The 23,359-nt window shown below is 41.8% G+C and overlaps 1 protein-coding gene across 3 annotated transcripts in view; it reads left to right on the forward strand.

The window, feature by feature from the left end:
- nfat5b (nuclear factor of activated T cells 5b) overlaps positions 1-23,359 on the forward strand; it is a 228,494-nt gene that overhangs the window by 97,283 nt on the left and 107,852 nt on the right. Inside the window, exon 1 of one of the 3 annotated variants that reach the window (XM_072596005.1) lies at positions 17,875-17,985. The exons of the other annotated variants lie outside the window; for them this stretch is intronic. The gene's annotated coding sequence lies outside the window, so the exon portion shown is untranslated. Of the gene's footprint in view, positions 1-17,874; positions 17,986-23,359 lie in introns of those variants that run through there. 3 annotated transcript variants of the gene reach the window in all.

Here is a 23,359-nt window from a genome sequence, read left to right on the forward strand (position 1 = left end):
TGTCAGACTAACTGGCCCATAATTTCCTGCCTTCTGCATCCCTCTCTTCTTAAACAGAGGTGTTACATTAGCAATTTTCCAGTTTTCTAGAACCTTCCCTGACTCCAGTGATTGCTGAAACATCACCAACAATGCCTCCAAAAGCTCCTCAACTGTCTCCTTCAGAATTCAGGAGTGTAGTTCATCTAGCCCATGGGATTTATCCATCTTCAGATCCTTCAGTTTCTTCGTTAATCTTTGCTAAGTGATGATCACTGCCCCCTGACACTCTCTTGAAGTTCTTGTCTATGACTGGGGTTCTCAACTGTGAGGCTTGATGCAAAGTAAAAATCCGTTCCTCAGCCATTTCTTTGTTCCCCATTAATACTACTTCAGGCTCTTTCTAGCAGTCTAATGGCGACTGTCCCCCTCTGTTACCTTTTACATAATACCTCTTGTATACATAAAAAAACTCTTACAAACTTTATTTATTTTACTAGCTAGTTTACCTTCATATTTCATCATCATCCTCCTCAACAACTACTTTTTTTTTAGTTGCCCTTTTGCTGGTTTTTAAATGCCTCCCAATTTCTGGCTTTTCACTAATCTTCACCACATTTTTCTTTTGCTTTTATGCTGTCCCTGGCTTCCTTTGTCCGTCATTGTTGCTTTGTCCTTCCCTTTATAAGTTTCTTTCTTTCTTGTAATGAATTTCTGCTGTTCCTCATGAATTACTCCAGAAACTCCTGGCATTGCTGCTCCACCACCTTCCCCTTCCATACAACGCAGATAGGATAAATAGACAAAGCCATTTCCCTGGCGTGGGGGAGTCCAGAACTAGAGAGCATAGGTTTAGGTGAGAGGGGAAAGACACAAAAGGGACCGAAGGGGCAACTATTTCAAACAGAGGGTGGTGCATGTGTGGAATGAGCTGCCAGAGGAAGTGGTGGAGGCTGGCATAATTGCAGCATTGAAAAGGCATCTGAATGGGTATCTGAATAGGAAGGGTTTAGAGGGATTGGGTCAAGTTCTGGTAAATGGGACTAGATTGGGTTAGGATTTCTAGTCTGCCTGGATGACTTAGACTGGTCTGTTTCCGTATTGCACATCTCTCTGACTCTGACTTTGGCCAGTTCCTCCCTCATGTCTCTGTAATTACCCTTACTCTGTTGCAATAACATTATAGCTGATTCCAGCTACTCCCCCTCAAACTATGGGTGAATTCTAACATATTATGGTCACTCCCACATTGGGGTTCCTTCACCTTAAGCTCCCTAATTGAGTCTACTTCATTACATATCACCAAATCCAGCATTGCCTGTTCCCTAGTGGGCTGCTCCAAAAACTACCTTGTAGGCATTACGTGAATTCCTTTGCACAATCTGCTCCTAACAAGATTTTCCCAGTCCACCTGTATATTGAAGTCCCCATGATTATTGTAATTGTGCCATTCTTACGTGCCTTTTCTATATCCAGATTTATTTTCTGCCTCATATCCTGAATACTGCTGGGACTTGCACATAACTCCTTTCAGGGTTTTTTCCTTTGCGATTCCTCAATTCTACCTGCACAGATTCTATGCTTTATGACCTTATATTGCTTCTTGCTATCGATTTAATTTCATTTACTAACAAGGCAACTCTACCCTTTTCTTACTATCTGCCTATCTTTTCAATAAAATGCAATACCCATTGATGTATAGTTCCCAGTCCTGATCCCCTTGCAGCCATACCTCTGATGCCCATTACATTTTGGCAACCAATTTCAGTTTGTCCTACATGCTAATTGATCTTGCTTCATATACCGATTGCATTTAAGTTCAACACCCTTGGTCCTGCATTGACTGTCTCTTTTTCATAGTTGTCCTCTTATCTGCTGTCCCTGATGTTACATTCCTGAGCCTTTGACACCGTTCAATTATTTGTTCTGGAAACTTTTTAATTAACTCTGCTGAGCCCTCCCCTGCTTTCATAAGTTTGAAATTCTTAATACCATCCCATTTTGCCTTTCCACTCAGATCCTGGTCCCAGATTGGTTCAGGTGGAGCTCGTCCCAATACTGATACCAGTGCCCCACAAAATGGAATACTGTTTCCTGTACCACTACTTTGGCCATTAAGTTATTTCCCTAACTTTCTTATTCCTATGCCAATTTGTACAAAGCTTGGGTATTAATTTAGTGGTTACAATCTTTGAGGCCTTGTGTTTTAATTATGTTCTTAATTCCTGATATTCCCCAAGCAGGGCCTCCTGCCTATGTTCTTCGTCCTAATAAGGATCACAGCAATTGGATCCCCCTCCTACTCCAACGTCCTTTCAAGCCGGCTTGAGATATTCCTTATCTTGGTACCAGGCAAGAAACATGCCTTGTAGAACTCTCGATACTACCCACATAGAATGCTATGATCATCTCCAATTATAGAATTTCCTACCACTACCACCTTTTGCTCTACTTGCTTAAAAGGCTTTCTACATCATGGTGCAGTGTTCAGTTTGCCCATCCTCCTTACAGTACTTTTCTGCATTCGCACAGGGAGCAACCACCTTATACCTGTTGGACAAGGTCAAGAGCTGAGGATCGTCCAGTGATAAATTCAGCATCCCTCTACTTGCCTGACTTAAAGTTATACGTTGCTGCCCCTGACCACTGGCCAGGAATGGTCAGAGTGCCTCAAGCAACCAACACTTGCTATGGATATGGTCACTATGAGCCTTTATATGTGGGGTCTCCCAGCTGCCACATATGCACAACCCATCGCCTGGCTCTGCATCTCTAAATTATTTAATTAGTTTTTAGATTTCCTCTTTGCCTTTCATTTTAATCTTTAAAATACTTTTCTAATTTACCTTTAATCTGAAATCATTGTAGAATAGATATACCAAATTAACAGCTACTTACCAATCAACGAATTTGCATTTTTACTTTTCTGTTGACTGTTTCTGATCTGAGTGTGTTCATCTCTGCTGGCTCCCTTCTTGCGTCTCCACACTCACTCTCCATGTTCAGTCTCCTCTCTCACAGATTTTTATGTCCTGCTCAGTCTCTGTGTCCTTCTGTGCTGGGTTCTCTTTGCCCTTGTGTCTCAAATTCCCTTAGACCTTTGGATATTAAAGGAGAGAAGTGAATTCTCACCAATGAGAGAGAAGGATGGACTGATCACATACTCCTCCTATCCAGTTTTGAAGCAAAAACAGAAAGTGCTGGAAAAGCTCAGCAGGTTTGGCTTTGGTCTCCCACCAGTTTTGTCCTCCCTTGTTCGTTCTTATTTCTTGCTATTGTACTTATTTCCTCTCACTAATAATTCTCGTCCATTACCCTTCCCTGCCTGTCCTCTGAAAAGTCACATACCCCTGAATATTTAGTTTTCATGCTTGCACCTTGACTTTTAACTACGAGGAAAATGTGGTATGGCATATATTCAGTTTATATTCTGTGTTAAGGAGAGAAGACTGCTGAAGTGAGTATTTGTGTGGAGGGCCACATCTATAAGAACAGACATTTTTCTTTCACAACCAGAAAGGTTGTCATAAGAAATGAATAAGTACAGTTTCAAATGTATTCATTATGAAGAATTCACTGAAAACTGCTAAGTTATCAGGGATAAAGTTTCCAAGTTTCTCGTCCTCCATTGGCAAGACTTGATGACTGACCCACCATTTGGAGAGTTAGTAAGTGACTGTATATTGAATTTTATAAGGGAAATCGAAAGGAAGTTGCATACTTTAAGAGATGCACATCAGTTCTAAGAATCTAGGCTGAATTTGTTCTACTTTTTCTTATCAATATAAAATTAATTATCTGCAATGTTCACAAGAATCAAGGACTCTGCTGACCAGTTGAATTAGAATGTAAACATTGGTGGTAATCACTCGCTAAGAAATATGATTATCCACCTTTGGAAATTCTGTCACTAAATTACAGGTTAGTGTTTTCCAGTGACTTTTTTTTTCCCAACAATTTTTATTTGTATGTCCACTAGAAACAGTAGTGCAGTGGAGACTAGATTATCTGAACGACATGGGCGGGCACTATTTCATTTGGATAATCGATTATTCGGAAAATCAATTTAAATACCTTTCCTCTGGGGCTCGGAGTTTTAAAGTCTACTCCCCATTCAGGAGACTGCAGCATCACGTGAGGCGCTGCCCCCGACACTCCCTGCCCTGTCCAGCACCGCCCCCACCCCCCAGCACAAAGCGCACGAGCCACCGCCCCCAACACCACCGCAATCCCCCCCCCCCCAGCAAAAAAACCCAACCTCGCCCCAACCCCATCCAGCCTCGCCTCCTGCCTCCAATCCGATCCAAACCTGCCCCTGCCTCCAACCCAGCTTCCAGCACAAAGCACACGAGCCCCCACCCGCAACACATTCCCACCCCAGCCCCTCTCCCAGACAGCTGGACTGCACACCACCAACAAGACTGCAGCTGCTTCAGCTGCCTTTATAGGGGTGAGTCTCCAAATAGCGTGCACACGGCCACAGCCCCACACACAACCTTTTACTGCAACCTTTGACAGGTTGCATGTTTGCCGTTCACAGGACAATGTTGGAGCGATTATTCCTGGGAAGCAGGGAGTGAGTTAGGGTACACCCTTCTGTAGAACTCCAGGGAAAGTGTGGAGAGAGAGGGTGGGGTGGCATCGTCAGTCATTTGGAGACGGTGCCTGTTTAATCACTGTAACAAAAGACGCGATCAAGTTGGAAACACGTCTTTGATGTAATGTTTCTATTGGGACCTTGAGATCTCCTTCGGATAATCAGATTTTCGGATAATTGGTATTTGGTAAATGAAGTTCCACTGTAAAAGCATTGGTTGGTTGATAAAACTTTGTCACTGCAGCACACTTCCATTCTTTAAGTATCTTTGTTTTTGTACAAACTAGGAGTGGACTTGGTTAAATTTACTCAACTGACTACAAACTAAGTGTGGAAAAATTATTTTATTTTTACCACCTTAGTAACTAGCATAAACAAATAATTGTAGAGATTAATTGATTAATTCTGTGAACAGTCCAAGTTCAAGAAGGCTAGAATACAAGAGCATGGAAGTATTGATGAGGTTGTATAAGGCTCTGGTCAGACAGCATTAGGAATATTGTGTGGAACGTTGGACCCTGTATCTAAGGAAGGATCTGCTGGCCAGTGGAGGTTCACCAGAACGATCCCACGGATGAAGGTCTTGTCATATGAAGAGTGGTTGAGGACTCTGGGTCTGTACTTGATGGATGTTAGAAAGGGGATGATCTCATTGAACCTTAAAGATTGCTGAGAGGCCTGGATAGAATGGACATGGAGAATATATGAACATTAGTCGAAGAGACTAGGACCCAATGGCATAGCCTCAGAGTGAAGGCCTTTTAGGTCTGAGATGGGGAGGCGTTTTTCCAGCCAGAAGATGGTGAATCTGTGGAACTCATTGCTGCAGAAGGCAGTGGAGACCAAGGTTTTGAATGACATAATGATAAAGATAGATAAACTAAGGGGATTAAAGATTATGGGGAGAAGGCAGGAGGATGCGGTTGAGAAACATATCAGGTAAAAACAATGACTGCAGATGCTAGAAACCAGATTCCGGATTAGTGGTGCTGGAAGAGCAGAGCAGTTCAGGCAGCATTTGAGGAGCAGTAAAATCAACTTTTCGGGCAAAAGCCCTTCAGCAGGAATACAGGCAGAGTGCCTGAAGGGTGGAGAAGCTTGAGAAACATATCAGCCATGCAAATGTGAACATAAGTTAGAGAATCTATTCCTATGACTGGAAGGATTGATAGGAAGAGGGCACAGATTTAAGGTAATTAACAAAAGAAGCAATGGTGACATGAAACCCTTTTACCATCCATATAGTTGAGGCAAGGGCATATGAGGCATTCAAGAGGGAATTAGATTCTTAGATGAAATGTGCAGGGCTATGGGAAGAGCACAGACAAGAGACAGGTGATCTGCTCCATGATAATGAATACATCCTGGCTGAGTTAATTAATTTTTGCTGTTATCTTTCCATAATTCAAATGGCTTTGATCTTTCCAGTATTGAGTTGGAGGAAATGTTTTATGATACAAATTCTATTTTTAAGGCACAAGGAGGTGTATTTGGTGTAATAGACAGGTGAAGAGCAAAAGTGAGAGATCCATGGTGACGTCATTCGATTCCAATGTATTTTGAATTTAAGTTGATTTTAAAGAAATGTTTTGAGTTCAGTTGAAGTAACAGCAGCTCTGAAAGAAAAAGAATTTTCAGAACAATCTTAGTTCTAAATTTTTGTCGGATTTATTTAAAAAAGGTAAACCGTTAAGATACTCTCTTTGCAATTGATTGCAGTTTTTCTTGAAATTAACAGATTTCTGCTTTTGGAGGTTTGTCTCTATATGACTGTTACTAACCGATACATGAGTTTTTCTTTAAATCGTGAATTTGAAATCCAGCCTTTAATTTTTAAGGGCGTAATGCAAAACAAAGTTACAGTGCAGAAGGAAATCATTGTCAGTTCAATATTTCATTTAAGTTTGGACAGCAACCTTCATAATGCATGATGCAATCGGTTACTTGTGAACACAACTGTGCATTCTTCTGAAGTAAAATGTTACACCTGTACTCTGAAGTTAAAACTAAACTAATTGCCTTAATGTATTTACGCTGCCTTTCATGCACTCAACATTGCAAATACTTTATCCATAAAAATGATAGGAATTTTCCCAAGCACTCAACTGTAACACGATTTTTTAAAACTGATACATTTAAGTCACTGTTCCAATTTGATTTTTCTGGCCTTTTTATTTGGAAACATCCTTCGCTTCACAGAACTGATCCACACCCAGCTGTATATTACAGAGTCCCGATAGTATGGAAACAGGCCCTTCAGCCCAACAAGTCCACACCAACCCTCCAAAAAGTAACACACCCAGACCCATTCCCCTACCCTATGTTTGCCCCTGACTAATACACCTAACATCCCTGAACATTATGGCCAATTTTAGCATAGCCAACTCACCTCAACTGCACATCTTTGGATTGTGGGAGGAAACCAGAGGAACCCCACAGAGAAACGGGGAGATTTTGTAAACTCCACATAGACAGTTGCCCTAGGCTGGAATCGAACCTGGGTCCCTGGCGCTGTGCTCACCACTGAGCCACAGTGCTGTCTCTTCTCTACCCACCCCCCCCCCCCCCCCCCCCAAAAGAAAAACTGTCTGTTTTGAAATCCAAATCCAAAAATATATTGTATATGTATATTATGCACTTTTTTAGCATATTATTTGACATGATGAGATTTTTCTTTTAAGAATAAGGTTGGACTTTGCCATATTCTGCAAAAGAAATGTGGCGGCTTAGCTGTCAAGTATATTCATGATAGATTGATAAATGACTTTTTAAAAAAAAATGTAAAGACTCAAGATTATAGAAGTCGTAGATTATCCATGATCGAATGGTGTAGCAGACTCAATTGGAGAAATGCTCTAATTCTGCTCCTATCTACTAACTTGATATTTGTTTCTGAACAAATACTCAGGATTTGTCTCTTCTGTTTGGATTTAGGACTTGTCTCTGTCTGGGATACTATCTGAGTGAATGTAAATTTATCTCTGAAATGTGCAAGAATCTTGTCAGAAGGCTTCTGGAAATTTAAATAGATCATGCCCACTGGCTCTCCTTTGTCTCACTGTACACATTACCACCTCAAAGAATTTTAACAGATTTGTTAGGCATGACCTCCCCTTGATGAAGCTGTGCGGATTCAGCCCCATTTTACCATGCACTTGCAAGTATTCCACAATCTAATCCCTGCATCCACTTTCCTGCCTGCTCTCCATAACCTTTCTACACATTATTGATTAAAATTTGTCTGTCTCCTCCTTAAATTTAATTAGTGTTCCAGCATCTACCACATTCTGCATCCTAAAATCTAACCCTTGGGTACCTCATTCAGGTTAGTCATAAATTACTTTCCTTTAACAAATTAATACTTGGCTAAGGTGAGAGCTGTCAGGAAAAGTATTTCAAAAATCTGGAACAGCAAGAAACCAACATTGAAGAGACAGATTTAAATCTGAACTGAAACGCAAATATTTGTGGGAAACAAATGCAGAAAATATTCAAACATGTTCTCCAAATGAAACTTCCCAAATAAAACAGTCTGACTTATATTGACAACTTTGGTAGAGATCAACATTCTTTGAATTTGCAATATGCAGGGGGCTAATGAAGTCTTAAAAATAATCGAAAGAACTGAAAAAGCTCAGCCTCCAGTTCTAGTATTTTCTAAAATCTTAACAAACATCAAAATTAAAATGCACTTTCTTTTCATGAATACTCTGCATGAAAAAAAAGCAGCCAAGATATTTTAATACAATACTCTCATTTGGCTAATGTATGACCACTGACACACTTTTTAAAAAAAATCTTGAATCTTTAAAATTGTAGAATTTGAAACAAATTAGGGGCTCAAGGTCCTCAATCAATTTTGTTTTAAGGTTACAAGTTTGATAATTTTAAAAAGGACCTAATGTTGTACAATTTCAATGTAAAAACTAAATCTGCAGTATTACATAGCCCACAAAACACATTGAATTGAGATCCTGATTCAAACAAGGCAAAATAGTCACTTTAAAGGATTTTCTGAACTCGTATTTTAACCAAACCAAAATATTTAAGTATCAAACACACTCAGCATGGCATAATTTATATTGAAACTCCCTTTTTTGACTCAAGTGTCAGTACAACCTTAATTTCAGCATTTCTCATTTTTTCTCCAGCATCCTTTTGATAAAAAGAGAAAACCCTCAGAGTGGACCATGTGGCACCGCAGTCCAAGCCACACTCTTTCCCCAGAAGAAAGACTCATCAAATAGAGTCTACAGCTCAGAAACTGAGACACCCATGACAAAAACCCGGAAAAAGCTTACCTGGCAGTCAATGTACTTTACTGTCGCGATCCAAGCTGACTGGATCCACTTTCTCCCCCTTTTCCCAGTGATGCCATGTTGACTTAAAAGTACTTTTCAGGGGAGGTATGAGGATAAAGGCGATAGCTTTAATAAGTACCAAAGTTTGTTTAGATATTTTTCTTTGAACTTCCGATTTCTAACCTTTTTGTTTTGTTCCGGAGTCCTAAACCTCACCACTGGAGGACTTTAATGCATTTTTACCTAGAGGACTTTAACCCAAATTTCCGGTAATTTGTGATTCTGAAAGCCAACTCGTTGGTGTGCAAGTGCGTAAGTTACCTCAGATTCCGACACCACAGAGCCCTAGAGAACGAGGGATCAACTGAGTAGTAGGTTAAGGAGAGAAATCTTACCTCGTGGGCCCATCTGTCTCCTGCAACTGGCAATCAGACGATCACTTGTTTAGTCCACCTTGAAGCTCCATGTATGTTGGAATCCCACTGCTGCCACCAAATGTTAGATCCTTTTACTCTTGAGATTCTTATACAGTTGGATGCAAGTGCAACGCATTAATTTATGTGAACAAGCAACCAAATTTATTAAGCACAGTACAGCACAAGTTTTCTGGAGGAACCTTTAGCACATATCTGCAGAGCTTATGGGGTTGTGGCAAAAGCTCTCCCTGAACAAAGGAAACAGTCTTTCCTTAAGACAAAACTCGCAACATCACAGTTAGTACTGCTCACAAGACACTCCTCAGTCATCCCCTCATGGTTACATGTCACTCAAGGTATAATGCAGTGACCATCCCACCTCCAGAAACGATAATGCAAATCATCCCTTAACTGTCAAGTCTGTTGAAAATTATTTTTTGTAACTATAGGGGAGTAGTCAAATTCCAACTAATGTTCTTACTGATTTCTGGACGAAAAATGTAAATCATCCCTGAATGGCAAGGAAATGGCTGCATAAGCTTCCCACATTCCACCTATAAGACAAAGACACAGCACCTTACTCCTGGGGTATTCAATTTCTTGCAGGTCAACAGAGCAAATGAACTCTTTAATATCTCAGAGGGACAGTTATTAATTAATCACCTGAAGCCTGAATAGGGCCTGAAAAGAAGTTGTTGACTGCTGAAGCTTAATGAGTGTGAGTCATTTCCAATCACCTCAACTCTTTTAAAAAGTGGGACTGTTGATAGCACACCATCAATAAGCTTTGCATGAGCAGTTGGGAGAGGACGCATCTAGAGTGAGGCACAGCCTAAGTGGGTGTGTCTTTGAGTTTATGGAGCACCTTGGGAATTCAGTGCAGCGTGGAAGAGGTTTTTTTGCTTTGGTTTTGGGTTCATAACTTGTAAGGATTTCAATAGGATAAATTGAGGCCCAGGATTGGGCGCCCAGCATAAAAGAAAGTGACATCACTGGAAAACTGTAAGTGAGTTGCTTGATAATTTGAATATCTTTTCATTTTGCTTTCAAATGGAAGTTAAACAGAAATATTTCACAGTTTTAAAACAACATAAATTAGGAACTGTGTAAATAGAGATGTAGGGCCAGGAAACTTATTGTATCTGCATGGTATGGGAGCTGGTGGACCCACTTGTGGTTCATTCTGACCGCATCTGAAGCAAGTTTTGGTTGTTTTAGGAACTTCAGCTTAGAGTTGATGAGCTGGACATTGGTACATCAGGGTGGTGGAGAGTTACCTGGAGGCTATGTTTCAGGAGACAGTTATACCCTTACATTAACTATTTTACTTCGGTCAGTGGTTAGTGAGGTATGACTATGAGCGAGGTCAGGATCCAAGAAGTAGTACTGCAGGGGCCTGAGCCCTTGTCCTTGTCCAGTCTGTTTGACATCCCTTCTCCCTGTGTGAACAAGAGCATGAATTGTAGGAATGATAAAATAATTGACTATAGCAGCATGGGACTGGGGACCATCCAATAGCAGGGAGAAAAGATAAATTTAATTCTAATTGGAGATAGTAACAACACTGTTCTCTGTGGCCAGGATCAAGAGTCTCAAAGGCTGTTGTATCTGTCTGGTGCCAGGGTTAAGAATATCTTACCGGAGCTGCAGAGGAATTTGGGAGTGGGAGGAGAAAGATTCAGTTGCCATTGGCCACATCGGTACAAACGATATGAATAGGACGAGGAAAATGATTCTGGTGAGGATATGTAAGCAGCTAGAGACAAAATTAAAAAGCAGAAGCAAAATGGTGGTAATGTCTGGATTACTACCTGAGCCAGAGTCAATAAATTAGGCAACATTGTAAAAAGTGTAGATGATAGCATAAAATTAAAAAGGGATGTTGATAGGGATGTTGGGTGGCACAGTGTTTAGCACTGCTGCCTCACAGTACCAGAAACCCGGGTTCAATTCCCACCTCAGGCTACTGACTGTGGAGTTTGCACATTCTCCCTAGGTCTCCGTGGGTTTCCTCCCACAGTCCAAAGATGTGCAGGTCAGGTGAATTGGCCATGCTAATTTGCCCGTAGTGTTAGGTGAAGGGGTAAATGTTGGGGTATGGGTGGGTTGCGCTTCAGTGTGTCAGTGTGGACTTGTTGGGCCGAAGGGCCTGTTTCCACACTGTAAGTAATCTAGATTAGTGGGCAAAACTGTGGCAAATGAATTTCTAAGAAAGCAAATGTGAAATTATCCTTTTGTGCTGAATATAAACAGGGCAATTTCTAGATCGTGTAAAGTTTAAATACAGTGGATGTCCAAAACAATTTGGGGGTTCAAGTGCATAGATCTTTAAAATGCCATAGGCAATGCAGAAAACACTGAAGGCATCTAATGGAATACTGATCTTTCTATGTGGAGGACTGGAGTATAAGGACAAGAAATTATGGTGCAGTTGTACAAAACTCTGGTTAGACCCCACTTGGGCAGATCTGGGCACCACATTTTAAGAAAGATGTATTGACCTTTGGAGTACAATGTTCAGGTAAGTTCTCCTGTAAACCTGTAGTTACATTCCCATGCGATGTCATGTAGAAAATCATGCAATGAAAGTAATGAGGCCTATGGGAAAAACCGGGTTAGGCACTCCAGTTTAGCGACCCTGTCCATTTCTGGTCAGCTACAGAAATGCCAAGTTGTTACAAGTGAAATTTTCCGAAGAATTATCGTACTCCTGGCTCTTTGTGGAGTTTATCCAGAACCTGGCTCTCTGCCATTAAACGTTGTGCAACTTCTGGAAGTTTTTTTGGTGCAAGTACATTTTTTTGAGGAAGTGTCTAAAAGCCTGTGATGCTCTGAACAGCTGGTGGTTGTGATGGTTCTTGGATTTTAGAGTGAATGAGGGGCTGAGACTCTCAGCTCCTCCACCCCTCCCCCTTTCAAACGGAGACTGGGTGAACTTGGATCATGCATAACTTGGGGACGGGTGGGGTGGGGACAGATGAGGGTCACCAATGGTCTGTACTTAGTTTCACACCTCCCCCATTCCACACACTTATACCCTCTCTTGTAAAGTGTATGAAAGCTTCAAGTAGCCAGCAACTGCTTAACAAAAAGCCTTGCTTACACTCCAACACTCGCTAGACATTGGCAAATTTGCACATTCTTTCACTTTCTCTTTCTGCTCCTCTGTCCCCAACCCCTAACTCCATGCATGATCCCAGTAAGCATTTCCAGCAACATATTCCAATGTTTGCTTTCCCTTCTTTCGTTGCAGATAGTAGCAAAAAAGCCACACAATCTTTTGCAACAGATGCACTAGCAGAATAAATCACAGCCAACTGGTAATACAGGGGATGGAAACACAACAGTGAATGTGAGCTCGCTTTGGAAAAAGTTCACAAATCGCATTGCAGTCAAATTGCATTCATGAAACGCACATTATAGGAGAACTACCTGTAAGTTTACAAGAATGATACCTGGACTTCAGGGGCTAAGTTATGACAAATTATACAAATTGGGCCGACTTTCTGTCAAAATACAAAGATTAAGGATTGAGCTGATCAAAATCTTCAAGATATTAACAGGAATATACACAGTAGATGAAGAGTATTTCCACTGGTTAGAGATTTTAGATCTAGGGATAATAGTCTGAAAATTCAGTTCAGACCATACATGAGAGATGTGAGGAAGCATTTGTACACACGAAGGATGGTTGAGATTTTGAACTCTCTTCCACAAGGCCTCGCACTGACTCGTGTGTACTATGTACTGTTTCAAGTAGAATATGCGCAGATTTGGGGGAATTGTGACTGATGTATGGGGAAGAGATCATTTCTGGGGATGATTAGGGGGAGGGGAGAGGAGATCAGGATGGGTAGAGGGGGAAGAAACCAGGATTAGGTGGGATAGGGAGAAGAGCTTGGCTGGAGCCAAGATGATGGAGGGCGAGTATGAATTGGGATCTGGGAGAGAATTGGAGGAAAGAGGAGACAAACGGATAGTGTCTCTGGTCCCTGGGCTCTCCTTGAGCTGCCACCTGCCGGGCCTTGGGTTCTCCTTGTCACCCTCCCCATCCCTCTGGTTTCTGAGCCCTCTCCCTTCCCACTCTGGGGTTTCCCTCTACCTGTATACTCTCTTCCCCACTACTGCAGCCCAGTTCAAAAGTGAATGTGCTTCCCTATGCATATGCATATGCAGTGTTGCATTTCTGCATGACATGACAGTGTGCATGATGTCACTGCTTGGTATGGTGCGTTCCCCAGTGAACTCTCGTGCATGGTTGCCTGCAGTTGTCTGTGTGGGCAAGCAGTTCCACTGCTGGCAGCTGATAGTAGTTCACTTGTTAACCTTCTAAATCTGAGTTGCGTAATTTTTTGTTAGGCAGAGGTATTAAGGGATACAGGCCAACAGCAAGTATATGGAGTTTGGCCACAGATCAGCCATTATCTCATTGAATGACAGAAAAGTACTTTGTGTCATTCTTCACAGTGGAAGACATGAGTAATATCCCAACAATTAAAGGGAGTCAGGGGGCTGAGTTGAGTATGGTTGCCATTACAAAAGAGAGAGTGCTAGAAAAGCTAAAAGGTCTTTAAATTGACAAATCTCCTGGCCCCGATGGGCTACATCCTAGAGTTCTGAGGGAGGTGGCTGAGGAAAAAGCGGAGGCGTTGGTTGAGATCTTTCAAAAGTCACTGGAGTCGGGAAAGTCCCGGATGATTGGAAGACCACTGTTGTAACCCCATTGTTCAAGAAAGGATCAAGACAAAAGGAAAATTATAGGCCAATTAGCCTAACCTTGGTTGTTGGTAAAATTCTAGAATCTATAGTTAAGGATGACGTTTCTAAATTCTTGGAAGAGCAGGGTCTGATTAGAACAAGTCAACATGGATTTAGTAAGGGGAGGTCATGCCTGACAAACCTGTTGGAATTCTTTGAAGAGGTGACAAGTAGGTTAGACCAGGAAACCCAGTGGATGTGGTCTATCTAGACTTCCAAAAGGCCTTTGATAAGGTGCCACACGGGAGGCTGCTGAGCAAGGTGAGGGCCCATGGTGTTCGAGGTGAGCTACTGGCATGGCTTGAGGATTGGCTGTCTGACAGAAGGCAGAGAGTTGGGATAAGAGGTTCTTTTTCGGAATGACAGCCGGTGACGAGCGGTGTCCCACAGGGTTCAGTGTTGGGGCTGCAGTTGTTCACCTTGTATATTAATGATCTGGATGAAGGACTGGGGGCATTCTTGTGAAGTTTGCCGATGATTGATACAAAGTTAGGTGGACAGGCAGGTAGTACTGAGGAGGCTGCAGAAGGATCCAAGGGTAAAAACGATGACTGCAGATGCGAGAAACCAGATTCTGGATTAGTGGTGCTGGAAGAGCACAGCAGTGGATTTCGAAGCTATTTGGATGCTGCCTGAACTGCTGTGCTCTTCCAGCACCACTAATCCAGAATGCAGAAGGATCTAGACAGTTTGGGAGAGTGGTCCAGGAAATGGCTGATGGAATTCAATGTGAGCGAATGCGAGGTCTTGCACTTTGGAAAAAAAGAATACAAGCATTGACTACTTTCTAAACGGTGAGAAAATTCATAAAGCCAAAGTACAAAGGGATCTGGGAGTGCTAGTCGAGGATTCTCTAAAGGTAAACATGCAGGTTGAATCAGTGATTAAGAAAGCGAATGCCATGTTGTCAATTATCTCAAGAGGGTTGGAATATAAAAGCAGCGATGTGCTACTGAGACTTTATAAAGCTCTGGTTAGGCCCCATTTGGAGTACTGTGTCCAGTTTTGGTCCCCACACCTCAGAAGGGACATACTGGCACTGGAGCGTGTCCAGCGGAGAGTCACATGGATGATCCCTGGAATGGTAGGTCGAACATACGAGGAACGGCTGAGGATCCTGGGATTGTATTCATTGGAGTTTAGAAGGTTAAGGGGAGATCTAATAGAAACTTACAAGATAATACATGGCTTGGAAAGGGTGGATGCTAAGAAATTGTTTCCGTTAGGCGGGAAGACTAGGACCTGAGGGGGTAAATTCAGAACCGAAATGCAGAGACATTACTTCAGCCAGAGAGTGGTGGGCCTGTGGAATTCATTGCCGTGGAGTGCAGTAGAGGCCGGGACGCTAAAGGTCTTCAGAGCAGAGATTGATAAATTCTTGATGTCACAAGGAATTAAGGGCTACGGGGAGAATGTGGGTAAGTGGAGTTGAAATGCCCATCAGCCATGATTAAATGGCGGAGTGGACTCGATGGGCCGAATGGCCTTACTTCCGCTCCTATGTCTTATGGTCTTAAAAGGCTCGAGGGGCTGAATGGCCTATTCCCATTTGTAGGTTAAAGATGTAAATGCATAGCTCAAAGATTGATGTGGGAGAAGTGGGTTTGAATTCATGGGGCATTGGTACCAGTTCTGGAGAAGGACTGAGCTTTTCCAAACAGGCAAACTCCCTCTGTATCATGCCAGGACTAGATTTCCTGGTCAATCTCACAACTGGGTTGTGGATGGAGTATTAAATGAAATAATGCAAGTGGGGGCTAGATTCAGTTGCGTAGGAAATTAAAAAGTCAAAGTTAAAGGAGAGGCAGGAATGTAGTTTAGTGATGATGCTAATTGTTACATTCTGCCCCTTCCTTTTGTCTGGTATGATCGTCATTCCACAGTGGTAACGTAGAAGAATAGGGAAATTTAATGAAAAACCAATCTTAAAAGCTTTGTATCTGAATACGCAAAGCATTTAGAATAAAATGATGAGTTAGCAACACAAGTCAAGACAAATGGGTATTATTTGGTAGTGATTACTGAGATGTGATTTTAGGGAGGCCAGATTGGGAATTGAATATCAAGGATACTCATAATCTGGAAAGAAAAGGAGGTGATGTGGCTTTGTTAGTGAAGGAAGAAATCGGTGCTGCAATGAGAAATGATAGCAGCACTGGAGATCAAAATGTAGACTCTGTCTGGGTTGAAATAAGAAATAGCAAGGGAAAGAAGTCCCTGGTGGGAGTAATCTATAAGGAGAAAGTGAGGACTGCAGATGCTGGAGATCAGAGCTGAAAATGTGTTGCTGGAAAAGCGCAGCAGGTCAGGCAGCATCCAAGGAGCAGGAGAATCGAAGTTTCGGGCATGAGCCCTTGTTCAGGAATGAGGCCTCATTCCTGAAGAAGGGAGTAATCTATAGGTCTGCAGGTAGTAGTTCCACAGAGCGAAACAGTATAAAGCTGGAAATACTAGGGGCTTGCAAGAAAGGTAATTTTAATAGGCATATCAACCAGCTCAATCAAATTGGTAAGTTTAACCTTGAAGGAGAGTTCACTGAATAAGGTAGAGATTATTTCTTAGAGAAACATATATTGTGGAATCAACCTGGCTGCTGGCTATTCTGGATATGGTATTGTGTAATGAGGTGGGATTTAAAATAGTGAGTATCCTGCCACCAAATAACCTGTTATTTATACTAAGTACTTTACAATGATCCAGCTTCCTCAGATCCAGCTGACACTCCTTTTTTTTTCTTTTTTTTTCCTGTTTGTTTTTTTTCTTCATCAGTACTTCTGACACTCCTGTTTATTCTTTTTTCCTTTTACCCCCACAGTACCGCCTAACTGTGGTAGTGCTTATTTTTACCCCAGCACACCCATGTTGTGTGCGCGCGCAGGTGTGAGACACAGTGAAAGACACAAGGTGCACAAATCTTTATTCAAATTTCCACCACCAGGAAGAAAGGAAACACCCGAGTGGCCAGTGACAAGCAGTGCCCTTCACATCAAAGAGCAATGCTGTGTGATCAAACAGTGAAGGGGAGGGCAGGGATTAAATCAAAATAGACTTGGATGGGAAAATAATGCACTCCACTCCCTGCGGCACCCACCGATCCCTGAACAACTCCAGGGTATTGGTGGACACCGCGTGCTCCTTGTCCAGAGACACCTGGGCTCTAATGGAAGAGGGTCAGGCAGTCAGCCCTAACGCCACCCTCCACGGCCCGCTGCCTGGACCTGTTTATGGCCAGTTTGGCCAGGCCCAGGTCTTGCCCTCCCTCCTCCGTACCGGGTACCCAAATATCAGGAGCGTGGGACTGAAGTGCAACCAAAAGCAGAGGAGGAGGTTTTTAAGAAAATCAAAAAGGAGTGCAAATGCCCACACCCAATATATACATGGTCCACGGACTCCAGAGCACCACAGAACAAGCAGTTGGGCTGGGAGTCCATGAACCACTGCAATCTGCGGTTGTAGGGGAATGCTGCGTGCAGCACCCTCCACCCCAGATCCCCGAGAGAAAGGGGGAGGACTCCCACATAGAGAGCCCTCCACTGGGGATCCCCACTGCCCGGTGGCAAATGGGCACGCCAAGGTGTGTCCGGACGGTGGCTGAGAGAGAAGAGGTGGATGATGTACAGCAGCAGTCGATACAGGGCCAGCCTTTTTACGTCCTTAAAAGGAACAAAATTAAAATTCCGGAGGCAGCTCAGGTTGTGGGGCACAGGCTCCTGCGGGAAGTACAGGACCTTGGGGCCAATGTGAAATTCCATCCGGGCAGGGGTAGACACTCCTGTTTATTTTTTTTCTTTTTTTTTTCTCTTTTTCTTTTTTCTCTTGCAGGTGTGAGACACAGTGAGAGATACAAGGTGTACGAATCTTTATTCAGTTTCCACCACCAGGAAGAAAGGAAAACACCCGAGTGGCCAGTGACAAGCAGTGCCCTTCACAAAAGGCAATGCTGTGTGATCAAACAGTGAAGGGGAGGGCAGGGGACACTCCTGTTTATATCACTTAGCCAGGGCTCCCTGATTAGACCAGATTAACAAGTCTCAATCGGAGAACTCTTGTTCTAAGAAGTCCACTTGGCTGTTATCATTATTGGATTAATAATGACCTCCTGGTAAAGGTGTCTGTAGGGAAGTGATCATAGCATGCTAGAATATCAAATTCAGTTAGAGACCAAAAAACTAGAGTCCTATACTAGTGTTCTGGAGTCAAGCAAAAGTAATTATGTAGGCATAAGGATGGATATGACCCTTGGTAGACAGGACAGGAAGACTGAAAGGGGGGACAGTTGATGAGGAATGGCGGATGTTTAAGGAGCTGCTCTGTTGCTCCGACCTGAAATATTTCTGACAAGGAATAAAGATCACAGGAGGCAGAAAAAGTCATCCATTGCTAAGTAAGTACATTGAAGACAAAGTTTAGACAAAAATTAAGGCTTATCATATTGGAAAGATGCGTGGCAGGCTGATGGGTTGGAGAATTTTTAAAAATCAAGTAAAGGTTAGTAAAAATCTGATTTTTTAAAAAAAAAGTTAGTGATGATGGAAAACTAGTGTAAAACATAGAAATTGATAGCAAAAGCCTCTATGAAAATATGAAATATTTAAACGCAAAGAGTGAGTGACAAAGTTCAGGCAAAAACATGGCCCAAAGACCAGGAAGGAGGAGGAGATGAGCACAGTCTAATTTTGGATCGGAATTTTGTGCTGCGGTTGGGGTAGTAGAACGCTCAAAGTTAAAGACAGTGGACCATTTTGTAGGACAGTGATTAGAGTGGAAGGAGTAGGGGAATTGTAGTCCAGCTGAATAGATTCAGCTGTGAAGTATCTAGAGATGGTAATCTGTCATCAGATTTGGGAGATGGGTGGGTTATGTTGCATGAAATATTGCAGTCTCTGTGAAATAGATTAGCCCATATTCATAAACCATGAGGTTGAGGAGCCGGTGTTGGACGGAATGGACAAAGTTAAAAATCACTCAACACCAGGTTATCGTCCAACAGGTTTATTTGGAAGCACTAGCTTTCTGAGCACTGCTCCTTCATCAGGCCTACCTGATGAAGGAGCAGTGCTCCGAAGGCTAGTGCTTCCAAATAAACCTGTTAGACTATAACCTGGTGTTGTATGATTTTTAACCATGTTGATAAAGTAATGTTGCTAAAATGATTGAAAGATGGTAGGTTAAGTTTGATTTTTTTTTAATCATTGAAAGATGTTATTGTCTTAGTTGATAAATGCAGCTGCTATGTACATAAAACCTGGGACCATCTGGTATTTATCCTTTGAGACATGTTTTATGAACTATAATAGTATCCCTAGTTTAGGTGGAAAATCCCCCCTGGATTCCAGTCGAGATAAGTATTCATTGACTATTTTGCAAAGTGTGCATGTTGTGATGGGAAAGGACTGAGCAAGCTTTATTATGGTTTCTCTCCATTGCCAAGTTGACTGCTTGGGACCAGGTGATCTACACATGTTAAGAGGCAGCACTCCTAGAGAGTAGGTGAAAAAATTGGGAAAATGTACATAGTAGTATAGTGTAACTATAGTGTAGTTTCTTAATTTTAAATTTATTTCATAATTCTTTATTATATTTATTTATATTTTGTGATATCAGTGTTATTCCACTCATAATTTTGGGTAATTAAACTGTAGAAGAAGGAACAAATGGCTTTTAATATTTCCTCTATTAAATTTAGATAGAATCACAATGATATGTTCCTCTCAAAGTAAATTATATGAAATTACATAATTATTTAATTCCTCCAAGATTTTGAAACAAGTCCAAGTTGTTGTTGTCGAGTACTGTTGCTTACATGCAAAAGTTATTTTCTACAATAGAAACGTTATTTCCTGAATTTTCCATATATGCTATTGCAATATTGCCATTTTATTCTCTGTTTCATTAGTAGCATTTGCACAGAGTGTGTGTTAATACTTCAAATGAATCACCTGTCATCTTACTATGGTAAGCAAGATACTGGAAGGGATTCTGAGAGAGCGGATTTATGACTATTTTGAAAAACCGTTTGATTTAAAAATAGCATAGCTTTGTGAGGGGCAGGTTATGCCTCACAAGCCTTATTGAGTTATTTTGAGGATGTAACAAGACATTTTTGACGAAGATTGAGTAGTGGATGTGGTGTATATGGATTTCAGTAAGGCATTTGGTAAGGTTCCCCACGGTAGGCTCATTCAGCAAGTTAGGAAATATGGGATACAGGGAAATTTGGCTGTCTGAATACAGAATTGGCTGGCTGAAAGAAGACAGCAAAAAGTAGTGGATGAAGAGTATTCTGCCTGGAAGTTGGTGACTAGTGGTGTCTTGCAGGGATATGTTCTTGTGCCTTTGCACTTTGTAGTTTTTATAAATGATTTTGATTAGGAAGTGGAAGGGCGGGATAGTGAGTTTGCTGATGACACAAAGGTCCGTGTTGTTGTAGGTAAGGTCAAGGGCTGTTACAGGCTACAACAAGACATTGACAGGATGCAGAGCTGGGCTGAGAAGTGGCAGATTAACAGCCTTAACAAATAACAGCCTTAACAGCATTAAGATTGACAAATGTCAACAATTTCTGTTGTCAAAGCTCTGACCAGAGCTTCCACAGAATTTGGAGGTGGTTCAAATTGTTGAAACTGAAAACTATTGGAGAATTGCAGTGCTGTTTGTCAACCCTGCTAATTATCATTGAACCTGGTCTATATTATGCTTGATCCGCAATTATTTTTAAAAAAAATTTCAACAAGTCAATAGCTGTAACATGAAGTTACAATATTCATTTGAGGCTGGTATTAAAAAGCTTTCTATTACTGTATATTTTCACATTTTAGAATCCAAAGGTTAATAATGAACTTTGTGTAGTGTGATCGGCATGGAGTGTCAGATAAAAAAGCAAAACTTTGAACTTCAATTAAACAAGTCAGAGAAATGTAAAAACTAGGAGCAGGAGTAGGTCTTTAGGGCCTTTTGAGTTATCTTCACCGTTCAGTTTGATCATGGCTGATCCTCACTGTTATCGTCAGACAAAATGGAAAGAGTCCTTCGGTTTAATTTGTCCATGTTGACTCTTAGCTGTGTTTGCCCCATATCCCTGTAAACCTTTCCTATTCATGCACATGTCCAAATGTATCTTAAATGTACCTGCATCTACCATTCCTCTAAGAACTCTAAATTAGTTAAGTGATTTCCTTTTGAGAAAACTGTTACCTCTATCTGACCACCTTGAATTTACCCAAGTACCCTGTTTTAACATCTTTGATAATATCTTCTTACGGTTTCCTTATGTCAGATGTTAAGCTAATTGATGTGTAGTGTCTGGCTTTCTGTGCTTTTTAGTGTAAAGGAGTTACAGGGCTGTTTTCCAGTCCATTGGATTCTTCCCTGAATCTAATTGATTTTAATTTTCCAAAACCCAAGCAACTAACTTGATTCTTAATGAATGCTTTGCATTGGTATTCACCAATGAGAGGGATGTGATGGGTGTTGAGGTTAGGGATAGATGTTTGATTACTCCAGGTCAAGTCGGCTTAAAGAGGGATTCTAAAAGTCGTTAAATTGGACAAGTCCCCAGGTCCGGATGAGATCTATCCCAGCTTACTCAGGGATGGGAGAGAGGAAATAGTTGGAGCCTTTATAGATATCTTTGCAGCATCCTTGAACATGGATGAGATCCCGCAGTACTGGAGAATTGCTAATGTTCCCTTGTTTAAGAAAGGTAGCAAGGATAATTCAGGTAATTATAGACTGGTGAGCCTGACGTCAGTGTGAGGGAAGCTGCTGGGGAAGATACTAAGGGATGGGATCTATTTACTTTGGGAGAAAATGGGCTTGTCAGTGATATGTAACATGGTTTTGTACAGGGAAGGTCATGTCTTACCATCTTAATAGAATTCTTTTGAGGAAGCAAGTTATTGGAGAAAATCGTAAGGGACAGGATGTACGTGTATTTGGAAAGGCAAGGACTGATTAGGGATAGTCAACATGGCTTTGTGTGTGGGAAATCATGTCTCACACAAACTTGATTGATTTCTTTTGAGGAAGTAATGAAGAGGATTGATGAGGGCAGAGCAGTAGATGTAATCTACATGGACTTCAGTAAGGTGTTCAACAAGGTTTCCCATGGGAGACTGATTAGCAAGGGTAGATCTCATGGAATATAGGGAGAACTAGCCATTTGGATACAGAACTGGCTCAAAGGTAGAAGACAAAGATGGAGGGTTGTTTTTCAGATTAGAGGCCTGTGCCCAGTGGAGTGCCACAAGGATCGGTGCTGGGTCCACTATTTTATGTCATTTACACAAATGATTTGGATGTGAGCATAAGAGGTACAGTTAGTAAGTTTGCAGATGACACCAAAATTGGAGGTGTAGTGGACAGTGAAGAAGGTTACCTCAGATTACAACAGGATCTTGATCAGATGGGCCAATGGGCTGAGAAGTGGCAGACGGAGTTTAATTCAGATAATTGCGAGGTGCTGCATTTTGGGAAAGCAAATGTTAGCAGGACTTATACACCTTAATGGTAAGGTCCTAGGGAGTATTGCTGAACAAAGAGACCTTGAAGTGCAGGTTCATAGCTGTTTGAAAGTGGAGTCGCAGGTAGCTAGGATAGTGAAGAAGGCTTTTGGTATGCTTTCCTTTATTGGTCAGAGTATTGAGTACAGGAGTTGGGAGATCATGTTGTGGCTGTACAGGACATTGGAATATTGCATGCAATTCTGGTCTCCTTCCTATCGGAAAGATGTTGTGAAACTTTGAAAGGGTTCAGAAAGGACTTGCAAGGGTGTTGCTAGGGTTGAAGGATTTGAGCTATCAGAAGAGGTTGAATAGGCTGGGGCTCTTTTACCCGGAGCGTCGGAGGCTGAGGGGTGACCTTTATAGAGGTTTATAAAATCATGAGGCAAAGGTACGATAAATAGACAAAGTCTTTTCCCTGGGGTGAGGGAGTCCAGAACTGGAGGGCATATGTTTAGGGTGAGAGTGGAAAGATATAAAAGGTGGGATGTGTATGGAATGAGCTGCCAGAGAAGTGGTGGAGGCTAGTACAATTGCAACATTTAAAAGGCACCTGGATGGGTATATGAATAGGAAGGGTTTGGGGGGACATGGGCCAGGTTCTGGCAGGTGGGACTAGATTGGGTTGGGATATCTGGTCAGCATGGATGAGTTGAACCAAAGGGTCTATTTCTGTCCTGTACATTTCTATGATTCTATGATTCTATAACAGGAAGAAGTTAGAGATATTATATATTTTAAATAAATAGAGGGAAAGTGAGTGAGGGAGAACAAAGTGGAAGTTCTGTGATAGTTTAGAACACAGTA

The sequence above is a fragment of the Chiloscyllium punctatum genome, chromosome 26 (assembly GCF_047496795.1).
Source record: "Chiloscyllium punctatum isolate Juve2018m chromosome 26, sChiPun1.3, whole genome shotgun sequence".
NCBI classification, from domain to species: domain Eukaryota; kingdom Metazoa; phylum Chordata; class Chondrichthyes; order Orectolobiformes; family Hemiscylliidae; genus Chiloscyllium; species Chiloscyllium punctatum.